This window comes from the organism of the source record quoted next, unplaced genomic scaffold (genome assembly GCF_019419815.1).
Source record: "Pyrus x bretschneideri cultivar Hongxiangsu unplaced genomic scaffold, Pyrus_bretschneideri_v1 Contig17, whole genome shotgun sequence".
In the NCBI taxonomy this organism is placed as follows: Eukaryota; Viridiplantae; Streptophyta; class Magnoliopsida; order Rosales; family Rosaceae; genus Pyrus; species Pyrus x bretschneideri.
Genome location: NW_025999468.1, coordinates 524,858 through 534,854, shown reverse-complemented (window position 1 = coordinate 534,854; position 9,997 = coordinate 524,858).

The following is a 9,997-nucleotide window of genomic DNA, read 5'->3' as shown; positions in this document are numbered from 1 at the left end:
GCATAACCTTAGGCCATCTCCAACCGATTAGAGGGTCGAAAATAACTCGAAATGACACAAAAATCGTCTCCAACCGAGGGTTAGGCCAAAGGGCACGTGGGCCCCACCGAGCCAAAAAGAGGAATCAGGCCAACCGACTGGCCCAATGAAACCAACGGCTAACTGACGTCAGTTAGCCGTTGGATTTGATATTTTTTTTGGCCAAATTTTAAAAATTCCCATTTTTTCCCTATAAATACCTAAGTCATTCCTACATCATTTCTCACATAATTTTCACCATTCCATACTTTTTTGAATTCTTCACATTCTATTTTCTTACGTCTTCCAATAATCTTTCCTTCAATTTTTTCAATAATTTTCAAATGGCCACATCTGCAATGAAAGGTAGGGCTTGGACCCGAAAAGAAGATGAAGGTCTTTGCAAGTCTTATAGATGAGTCTTGAAAGATAGTGTGAGGGGGAGTTCTCAAACAAGTGAAGGTGTTTGGACTTGTACGTCCAAAAAATACTATGTGTTCTACGAAGGCACCACTCCATTGAATACCTGAAACCACGTGAGTTGTTCTTCAAGATGGAAGAAACATTTTCATCCAAGTTTGAGTAAATGGCACCAAGCACTGTTAATTGCTGCAAGTAGACATGAAAGTGGCGCCAATTAGTACGATGAAGTAAGTGTTTTCATAATTTATTTTAAATATTTAATTATATTACATTTAATTTCATAAATTAATTTCCTTTAATTTTTGTAATTATATTTTCTAGGTACGCCAAGCGGAGGAATTGTATATGAAGGACCACTCGAAACCCTTTCAGCATCACGGTTGTTGGGAAATTTATAAAGGGTGGGTGTTATTTGAAGATCCACCTCAACATAGAGTAAGTCCTACGCCGATGTTTAGAACTGCATCCTCAGCTGTAGATGGGGATGAAGATGGATCTCCTACCATTCAAGAAACAATGGTAGATATTTTGTCTGCGGGTGAAGATTCCATACCTAGGACTATGGGACAAAATAAGGTCCAAAAATTGAAGGAAAATGGCAAGGCAAAGGATGATATCGCCTTTCAACAAGAAATGACGGCCTCTTTGCGATTAATGGAGGAGCGAAATGCCATTGTCGTGGAAGAAAGGAACCGTAGGCATGAAGAACAGGCCAAACAAATACAAGAAGAAATGGATGATAGGAATATGCAAAGGAACACTTTGGATTCCAATGAGTAAGGCCTATTTTGATAGGAAAAAGAGGAAAATTATGGCCTGACGGTAGTTATTTAGGCCATCTCCAACCGAGGGCTGGCCAGAGGGCTCGTTTTAGCCCTCTGCTTCCAAGATATTAATATTTTAATGAATAGTATAGGGCCATATTTGCCTCTATTTTCAACCGAGGGTTAAAGGGTCATAGGGTTTGTTTTAGCCCTGTCACAAAGAACCATCTCCAACCGAGGGCTAAAGGGACAAACATAATTTATTATTTAAATTTAAAAACTGCAACTTATATAACGACGAATTAAACTTAAAAACTACAAATTAAATCTAAAGGAATAGTGAATCAATGATTTAGGTATTTATAGGGAAAAAATTAGAATTTTTGAGAATTAAAAAAATAAGGCCCAAAAAACCTAAAAAAATAATAATAATAATTCAAATGCAACGGCTAGCTGATATCAGCTAGTCGTTGCATTTGAATTTTAGATTAGGATTCCTATCAGTTATAATCGACAGGAATAATGATTTTTCTAGTCAGTCCTCTAGCCCTTTCAGATTTTGTGGGGCCCTCTCAGATTTCACGAGCCATTTGGTCTAACTCTCAATTGGAGACGGTTTTCGGGTTGTTTTCGACCCTCTGAACCATTCGGTTGGAGATGGCCTTACCTTTGATTATAATCCATGATGATGATGAACATGATTATATGATTATAGACTTTAAATTTAAGTTGTTATAATTTTTAAATTTAAGTTGTTGTAGTATTTAAATTAAAATAATAAATTATGTTTGACCTATGATTCTTTGGCCCCCTCAGTTGAAGATGATTTTTTGTCACAGGGTTATGTTTGGCCTATGGCCCTTTGGCCCTTCGATTGGAGATGGTAAGAAATATGGCTTGATACTATTTATTAAAATATTAATTTCTTGAAGAGTTATAAAGTTAAAACGAACCATCTGATCCTCCTCTTTCAGTTGAAGATGGTTTTAGGAGTTTGCGCAACATTTGTACGTAATTTATGTTATAAACTTTCTTACGCAAAAAGGCCAATTATAAAAAAAAAGGAATTTTAACGAAAAACCTACAATACTGTTTAATTTAACGAAAAACTTATTTTTTACACTAAAAATTCAATCATGATATTATTTATTTTACCTTTTATTTTATTTTTATCATTAAAATTCAAAGTTTTCAAACCCTTTCGTTAGTTTCCTTAAAAAAAATCACAAATTCTGAAATCAGATGGGTTATGATTGGAAAGTGATAGAAATCACTTCGAGTTTTCCTGTAATAAAAACCTGCAGTCTTGAACCCAGACATATCCAGAGATATTGATAAGAGATGATTGATGTGATTTTTTATTTTTTAATATTTAATTAGATTTGATTGAAAACTTGAAAGAGATCGTTTAACCAAAAAACTTGAAAGAGATAAAACAACTCCAACTCTTATTAAGAGAACTTTAACGAAAAATTTCTAATACTGTTTATTTTAATGAAAAATTACATTTTTATACTAAAAAGTTAATCTGATATTATTCATTTGACCCCTTATTTTGTTCTTATAGTTAAAACTCAAAATTTTCAAGTTATTTTCATTAGTTTTTTTTTTTATAAATCCCCAAGGAGATAGGAAAGAGATTTATTCGGATCTTTTCCACCAAAGCTCACGAATCAAGTGATTTGAGTTCTTAAAATTTCATCCAATGGTTAAAAACAAAGGCTCATTTTAAAATTTATAATAATTTTAACCATTAAATCAAATTTTAAGAGCCGGATTACTTGATCGGTGGGATTTGGTGAAAGAGATTCGAAGATAATTTTTTTCAAGGATAGGCCACCCAATACCCTTCCATTCCACATTAAACCCTTATGACCTCATTCAGCAGTTCGGATTGTACTGACTAAAGCATTCGAATATAATAAATAGTCATTGAATAGTACTAACTAAATTAGTCACATGTTTAACATGTTTAACGACGTATTGGATTAAAAAACTGACTATTTAAAAATTTAAAAAAAAACATTATAAAAAAAAAAAAAAAAAAGAGGGCCAGTGGCTGCATCAGTGCCATAAGATTATCGTCATGGATTTCTCTGAGATTTACCTTTGTTTCCTAGTTTACTGCTCATTTTCGTTGAAATTGTTTAGAATCCTCAACTTTCATATGAAATTTGTTTAGTATAATGTTATTTTTTGTCGGTGGTGATCTAGAGTGTGGGTGCGAGCTGGGGTTTAGGCTCCCCCACTATACAAAGATGCAAAACCCGTGAAATTGTTTGTATTAATGAAGCTTTTGATGAATTTGAGTTGTGAAATTGGACCTAAATTTGTTGCAGCAACATCGTAGAAGAATAAATCTGAGTTTTTCTATTTTATTTTTTCCTACAAGTCATCGGTACACGGGGATTGAAACTGTAAAAGTGTCGACGAGAGATATCGCTGAATATATATTGACGACTAGGGAAGGAAACGTGGAGAGAAGGAGGGAGGGAGCAAGAGACAGAAGAAAAAAGATCTTTGGGACAGAGAAAGAAGAAGACGAATTGATTCGCCAGCAGAGTAGATGCGCGAAGAAGAAAGAACCTCGTGCGTTTCTAACCCCGACTAATTCGTACCGAGTGTTTGGAGTGTATTCACTAGCAGGTGTGAACTGTAATAAAAAAGGTTGACCGCATTATTAGGCAGTTGACTATTTATCCGGTTAAGGCACCAAACAACTAGCCCTGTATTATTAGTTATATTCGATGTTTTAGAAGGTGTGCCAAACGAGGGGCATTAGGCTCCAGGCCGAGCCCAATTTCTCAATCGGGCGATAATCTATGGATCTAATGTGACGACCCGTCCTGAATTAATATATATTTTATCCTTGAATGTGTGAAAATGATGATTATACCCTCAAGTTGTAGTGACATGGATGTATGTATATAGTTTTAAATTATTTTTCTGCTAAGGTGGTCAATTGTACTCGATGTCATGAGTGTGTTGACACGAGTTAGAGCAAAATTGGATTCGTAACAAAAACGTTACAGATGAATAAGTGAGATCGGGTTGGTTTTAATTCTATTTGGACCAATTAGCTAGGCCCTAAATCCTATAGCCCAATTAGGGCTTGAGGCCATTTTAAAGTGACCAAACCATGACCATACACGCGCACACACACACACACACAAGTACGTAACCCACCTTCACCATTTTTCTCGAATTTTCTTCTTTGTCCGTACAACCGAAGACACCACACTCAAACTAAACCAAAACCTCACAGATCAAACTTCTAAGGACGACCTTCGTGTTCCTTGCAAGCTTGCGAGTCTAACCATACCATTTGTTCATAGAAAGGACATCAGAATTGTGAAGAACCATAAGCTCCGAAGAGGTACCCTGTTACTCCGACATGATTGTGGGCATTTCATTGGATTTTAAGGTTCAAAAGGGGTCCTAAACGATTCTATAAGGATCCTAGGCTAATTTTGGAGTGGTTAGAACGTCAAAAGGTTTGTCGAGTTTCAAGTTTGGCCGGTTGTGTCGAGCTAGTTTCCGGTTGTTTCCTATCAGTTTTAGGACCTCTAAGAGGTAAGGATTTGTTCCCCTTGTTGAGAGCTTTAAACCCATATAAGACTTGTGAAGTTTGGTGTTGAAATGAAGTAGAAATTCAAGTTTTAAATTTTTCCAGAAACCAGCGATGCAGCGGCGACCGGTGCTGCATTACAGCATAGCCACCAGAGAAGACAAGGAATATTCCGTCAACTTTGATTGAATATACTAACGACGTCAGGTATATTTAACGAAAAATTCTATTATTTAATGAAATATTCCCTAATAGCGTTAAGCATTCTGTCCATGTGCCAGGCATGTGCTTGCGCGTGGCCATTCCTTGGCCGGCATGAAGGCGCGTGGGACGTCGAAAAATTATTCTAAAAATATAAGGTTGTTCATGGTGTTAAGTAGGCCACGATGGTATATTCAAACACCCCAATTGAGCAACGTATAAGTTATTACATAGTTTTAGTTATGTACTTAAAATTAATGTTAAAATAGTGATTTCACATATAGGTGAGATGTTTTTGGAGGACGAGCGCAGTCAAACGAGACCCGGGGGTTACAATCCAACTATATACCAGTGAGTGGGTTTTGGTTTTCTATATATACATATATATGCTTTGCGTTTTCCCAGAAATTTGTTTTAAATGGAATTACGATTTTAAATGTCATGTCAATTGCATTATGCTTTAGTGTATGCATTAGTATAGATATGCATATTGTTGCTTGATGCTGCAGACGCCCATGTAAGCTTCAGGTGAGTATATATTGATGATAGTGGATGCATTGTTTGTGGTTATACGTAGATGCATTTAGAGCTCATTATCCTGCACTCCGGTGCTAGTGCTCCCGCCCGTGGCCAAGGCACAGTCCTTCACGTGATGTTCACCTCCCGTACAGCACGCTCACCTTGGATCCAAGTTTGGTGTACAACCCTGTCGTACAAACCACATTAGGTTGTTCCGACTCGTAGGTGACCCGCAATTATTCGCACAGCCTTCACGTGATCGTAGCACTTAATCTTACTTATTTGCACCCAGCCCTGTCGTACAGACCACGATAGGTGGTTCCGACTCATGTGCCGACATATTTGATGAGTTATAGGTTCAGCCGTATAAGTCACGTTAAGTGACTTCGGTTGACACATCATTTTACATTGATTTATTTCACTTGGCTACTTATTTCCATACTAGGATACTTGACATAACATATATTTGATTTTCATTACTCTCGAGCGTGCTTTTTATATACGTATGTGTTTTTATTTTTTGGGAAATTATACGGGTTTTACGGTGAGGTTATTACTTTTGGAAAGAGAAATGGTTTTGAAAAGCTTTGTTTTTGCCCAATCACGTTTTCTGTTTTGCGCCCCTCCAGGTTCTAGATAGAAGTGCGTGTTGGTGGCTCACGAGGACTCTATGGCGGTTCTGACAGACATCCATCAATGTAGGGTTTTCTTTCATACCTTGTATAATTAGTATTTAGCTTGTTGGACAGCACCTTGGCACCAATGCTCTGACTATGTGTATCTACACTCTAACACTTCTTCTCGCACTTATTTACTTGTCTTGTGTACATTAGTTAATTGGTTTTGATTTCTCACATCTTCATATCACTGTCACTTCCGCACTGCGTACATGGCTACGTCACCATCAAGTGACGGTCATCATGCCTCAATTTAGGTCGGGGTGTGTCATCTAACTTCTAATTTATGTAACGAAATGTTGATATTAGCGTGACAATACTGTTAGGAATAACATGCAATCTCAACATTATTGCCAGTCTATGATGAGTCTTAGCACATTCCCCCTTCATCTTAACGGAAATAATATTGTTTGTTTAATTTTTTTTTTAATGTATTTTTACATTTTGTAGGAAACATCAAATTAAAAAAAAAATTCATAATAATTAATTTTTAAGTGTGAAAAATGTGAAACATATATGCAAAAGCTTGTGATGGTGTCATCTACATTTTGATGATGGGTACATTGTCGTTTAGATTTTTAAGACTCAAAACTCTCGTCAACAGTGTTTTTAGGTGGAGTTGAAAATTCATAATAATTAATTTACAAGTGCAAAAAATATGAAAAAATTATGCCAACACTCATGATCTCATCTTGTACGCTTTGATAATGATTACATCGTTCTTTGGATAATAGGGATTAGGGTATGTAGATACTAATTTAATGACAATATATAGATATTAATTGAGTGACAATGTGATATGTAGATATTTACTAATTTAATATGACGTTTTTTTTATTTGATTATTTATTGAAGTAAAATATGTTTTTTTTTTAACGAGTAACGGGTCAGATCATTATCCGTTAAATTTAACGGGTCAAGTACAAGTCGGATCATATTACATGTTTACTCTAATAGGTGTCACGTTGAATTTAGAGGCTAGCATACGGTTTAGGCATAGTACCACGTTGAATTCTTCTAGGTTTCCACCTCTCTTATCTTCTCATAATCTCGATTCTCATTTACCTCATGCAGGAGAATTGAAGATGCAGTTTGACAATAATATAATAGTTATAATAATTATTAGAGGTATATACGTACAATTCAAACAACACTTTGCCAATTTATCACTAAAAATTTATGTTAATATTGTAAAGATACGAAGGTAAAGAGTCTCAAATTCTCACTGATATACCACCTATGTTGGGCATGTAAACACTTTTTTCAAGGGTGTGTTTCACGCATTATGATATATGACTTGGAGTAGTATTTATGTTTACCACAACTTGTCTTCGAGGAAGCATGGGATACGTCAAATACATTGTACATCATGTGTTTTGACAAAATTTTAACGAAACATGTACGTTCACACTTGAACATAAGTTTGGCTCGTTAATTGGCATGATTTTTATTTGATTGGTATTTTTGCACAACCTTAGTAGTTTGGGTAGCATTTAGGCCTGGGCAAAATAAACTGAGAATTGAAATTGAACCTGGCTTGAACCGGAAAAAAACTGTTCAATTCGATTTTATTTAATTTTTTTCAGTTTGAGTACAAAACTGAAAACGGTAAGGGTTCACTATATGCCGAGCCGAATTGAACCAATTTTTTTTAACCACGTGGTTGAGTCCAAATCTTCTGCATTCGAAATACTATGTGATCTTGCTGCGACTAACCTACTTTGAGGCAGTGGCGGATCTACAAAGGGACCTAGGAGGTCTCAGGACCCCTCGGCGACCCTAACACGAGGTATGTGATGTTGTGCAGGTTGCGGCAGAGCTACGGAGAAGAAGACGAAGGGAAGAAGAAAGAAAATAGGACTTTTTAACAATTGGTCCAAAACGGCACAGTTTTGGCCAATTGTTTTAAGTTAAAAAAAAAAAGGGAGACAAAACGTTGTCGTTTGTCCATTACTGATGACTCCAAATTGTTTTAATTTTAAAGCCCAGCCCCTGAGCCCCACATCTTTCCCTAGTGTTCTCTTTTCCCCCAATTCCCCATTATTTGGTTCCCTCTTTCGCCCATTTCAAAACCCTAAATTTATAATCTCACCCATGACCCAATCCCATATTATAATTATATAAGTCCAATATCATACCTCCACTTGTTTCAATTCTCCACTCCACAACTATTTGGTTCCAAATTCAAGTAAGTTTTTTGGAATTCTAATCTAATCTCAATTAAATTATATTCAATATTGATGGAGATTTTTAGTCTATTATTGATATGATTGTTGATATGTTTTATGTTTGAATACTCATTTTATCATTGGAATTTAGATGAAATTTTTGTTTATTGGTTAATTGGTATATGTTTTGTGGAGAAAGGGTTGCATCAAACATTTGCATATGTATATTTGCTTGTTCAGTTGGCTTTGGTTTTACTGGTTGCAACCGTTTCAGTGAAGATGACATTTTCTGCTATGAATATCATTAAGGGTCAACTTCGCAACAAAATGGGAGGTCAATGGTTGAGTGACAACTTAGTTGTTTGCATTGAGAAAGACGTTTTTTCATGGGTAAATTACACTTTCATACCTCAGGTTTGGGATCTATTTCAATTCCATACAACATCTTCAAAACATTTCACTTGCATACCTTTTAGTACTATTTTATTTCAAAATAATACATCTGTTACATTTTCCATCTATTGATCCATTAAATGCTGATGTGGCTGCCACATATATGCCATGTGGCTGCCAAATGTCTGCCACGTGGTAAATTTTTTTTATTTATTTTCTTTTTAAAAAACTTGAATTTTCTTAAAAAAAAAAAAAATTGAGACCCATCCCTAAACCTGCAAGAAGAAGAAGAAGAAGAAAAAGAAGAGGGAGTTAAAAAAAAAAAAAAAAAAAAAAAATTGAAACCCATCCCATCCCACCTCCCCGCAACCACCCCCACATCCCTAAACTTGCAGCAACAACAACAAGACGAAGAAGAAGAAGAAAGAGAGAAAAAAAAAGAAGGCCAAACCCAGTTCGTCCCCCACCCCCAAAAACCTACAACCTAGAAGAAGAAGAAAAAGAAGAAGAAGAAGAGGAGGAAAAGAAAAAAAAAAAAAAAAAAAACCCAAAAATCGTCTTTCCCGACCCATCCTCTTCTCCCATCCATCATCACCCACCCGAGTCACCCCTTTCTTGCATCTCCCATCACCCCTCCCAAAAATCCCCCATCACCAACCCCCAAAAATCCCACCCGAGATTAGGTGGATCTACTACAAAACCAATCCAACAATCATCTCAAACTCAAACTCCCAATCTCAAAGTATTTTCGAAACTTACCCACACTGAAAATCTCAAAAATATGGAGGTTTAGGGACGTAGGGGGTGCAGGTTTAGGGATGGGTTTCAAATTTTTTTAATTTTATTTTTGAGAAAATTCAGGTTTTTTAAAAATAAACTAAAAAATCATTTTTTTTGCCACGTGGCATATATGTGGCAGTCAGTTCAGCACTTAACGGATCAATGGTTGGAAAATGTAACAAAGGTATTATTTTGAAATAAAATAGTAATTAAGGTATGAAAGTGAAATGTTTTGAAGATGTTGTAAGGAATTGAAATAGACCCTAAACCTAAGGTATGAAAGTGTAATTTACCATTTTTTTCATGTATTGGTAATGAAGTTATCATGAAACATTTTCAGACTATGAAACCTCGTCGTGGACGCTTGAATTAGGATTTTATAGCTTGTAATGTTGTTTTGCGTATGATTTTTGAATGAAATGTATTATATTTAACTTTTTAATGCTATTTTTGTCTATAATTTTTTGACTTTTATTATTAGGATCC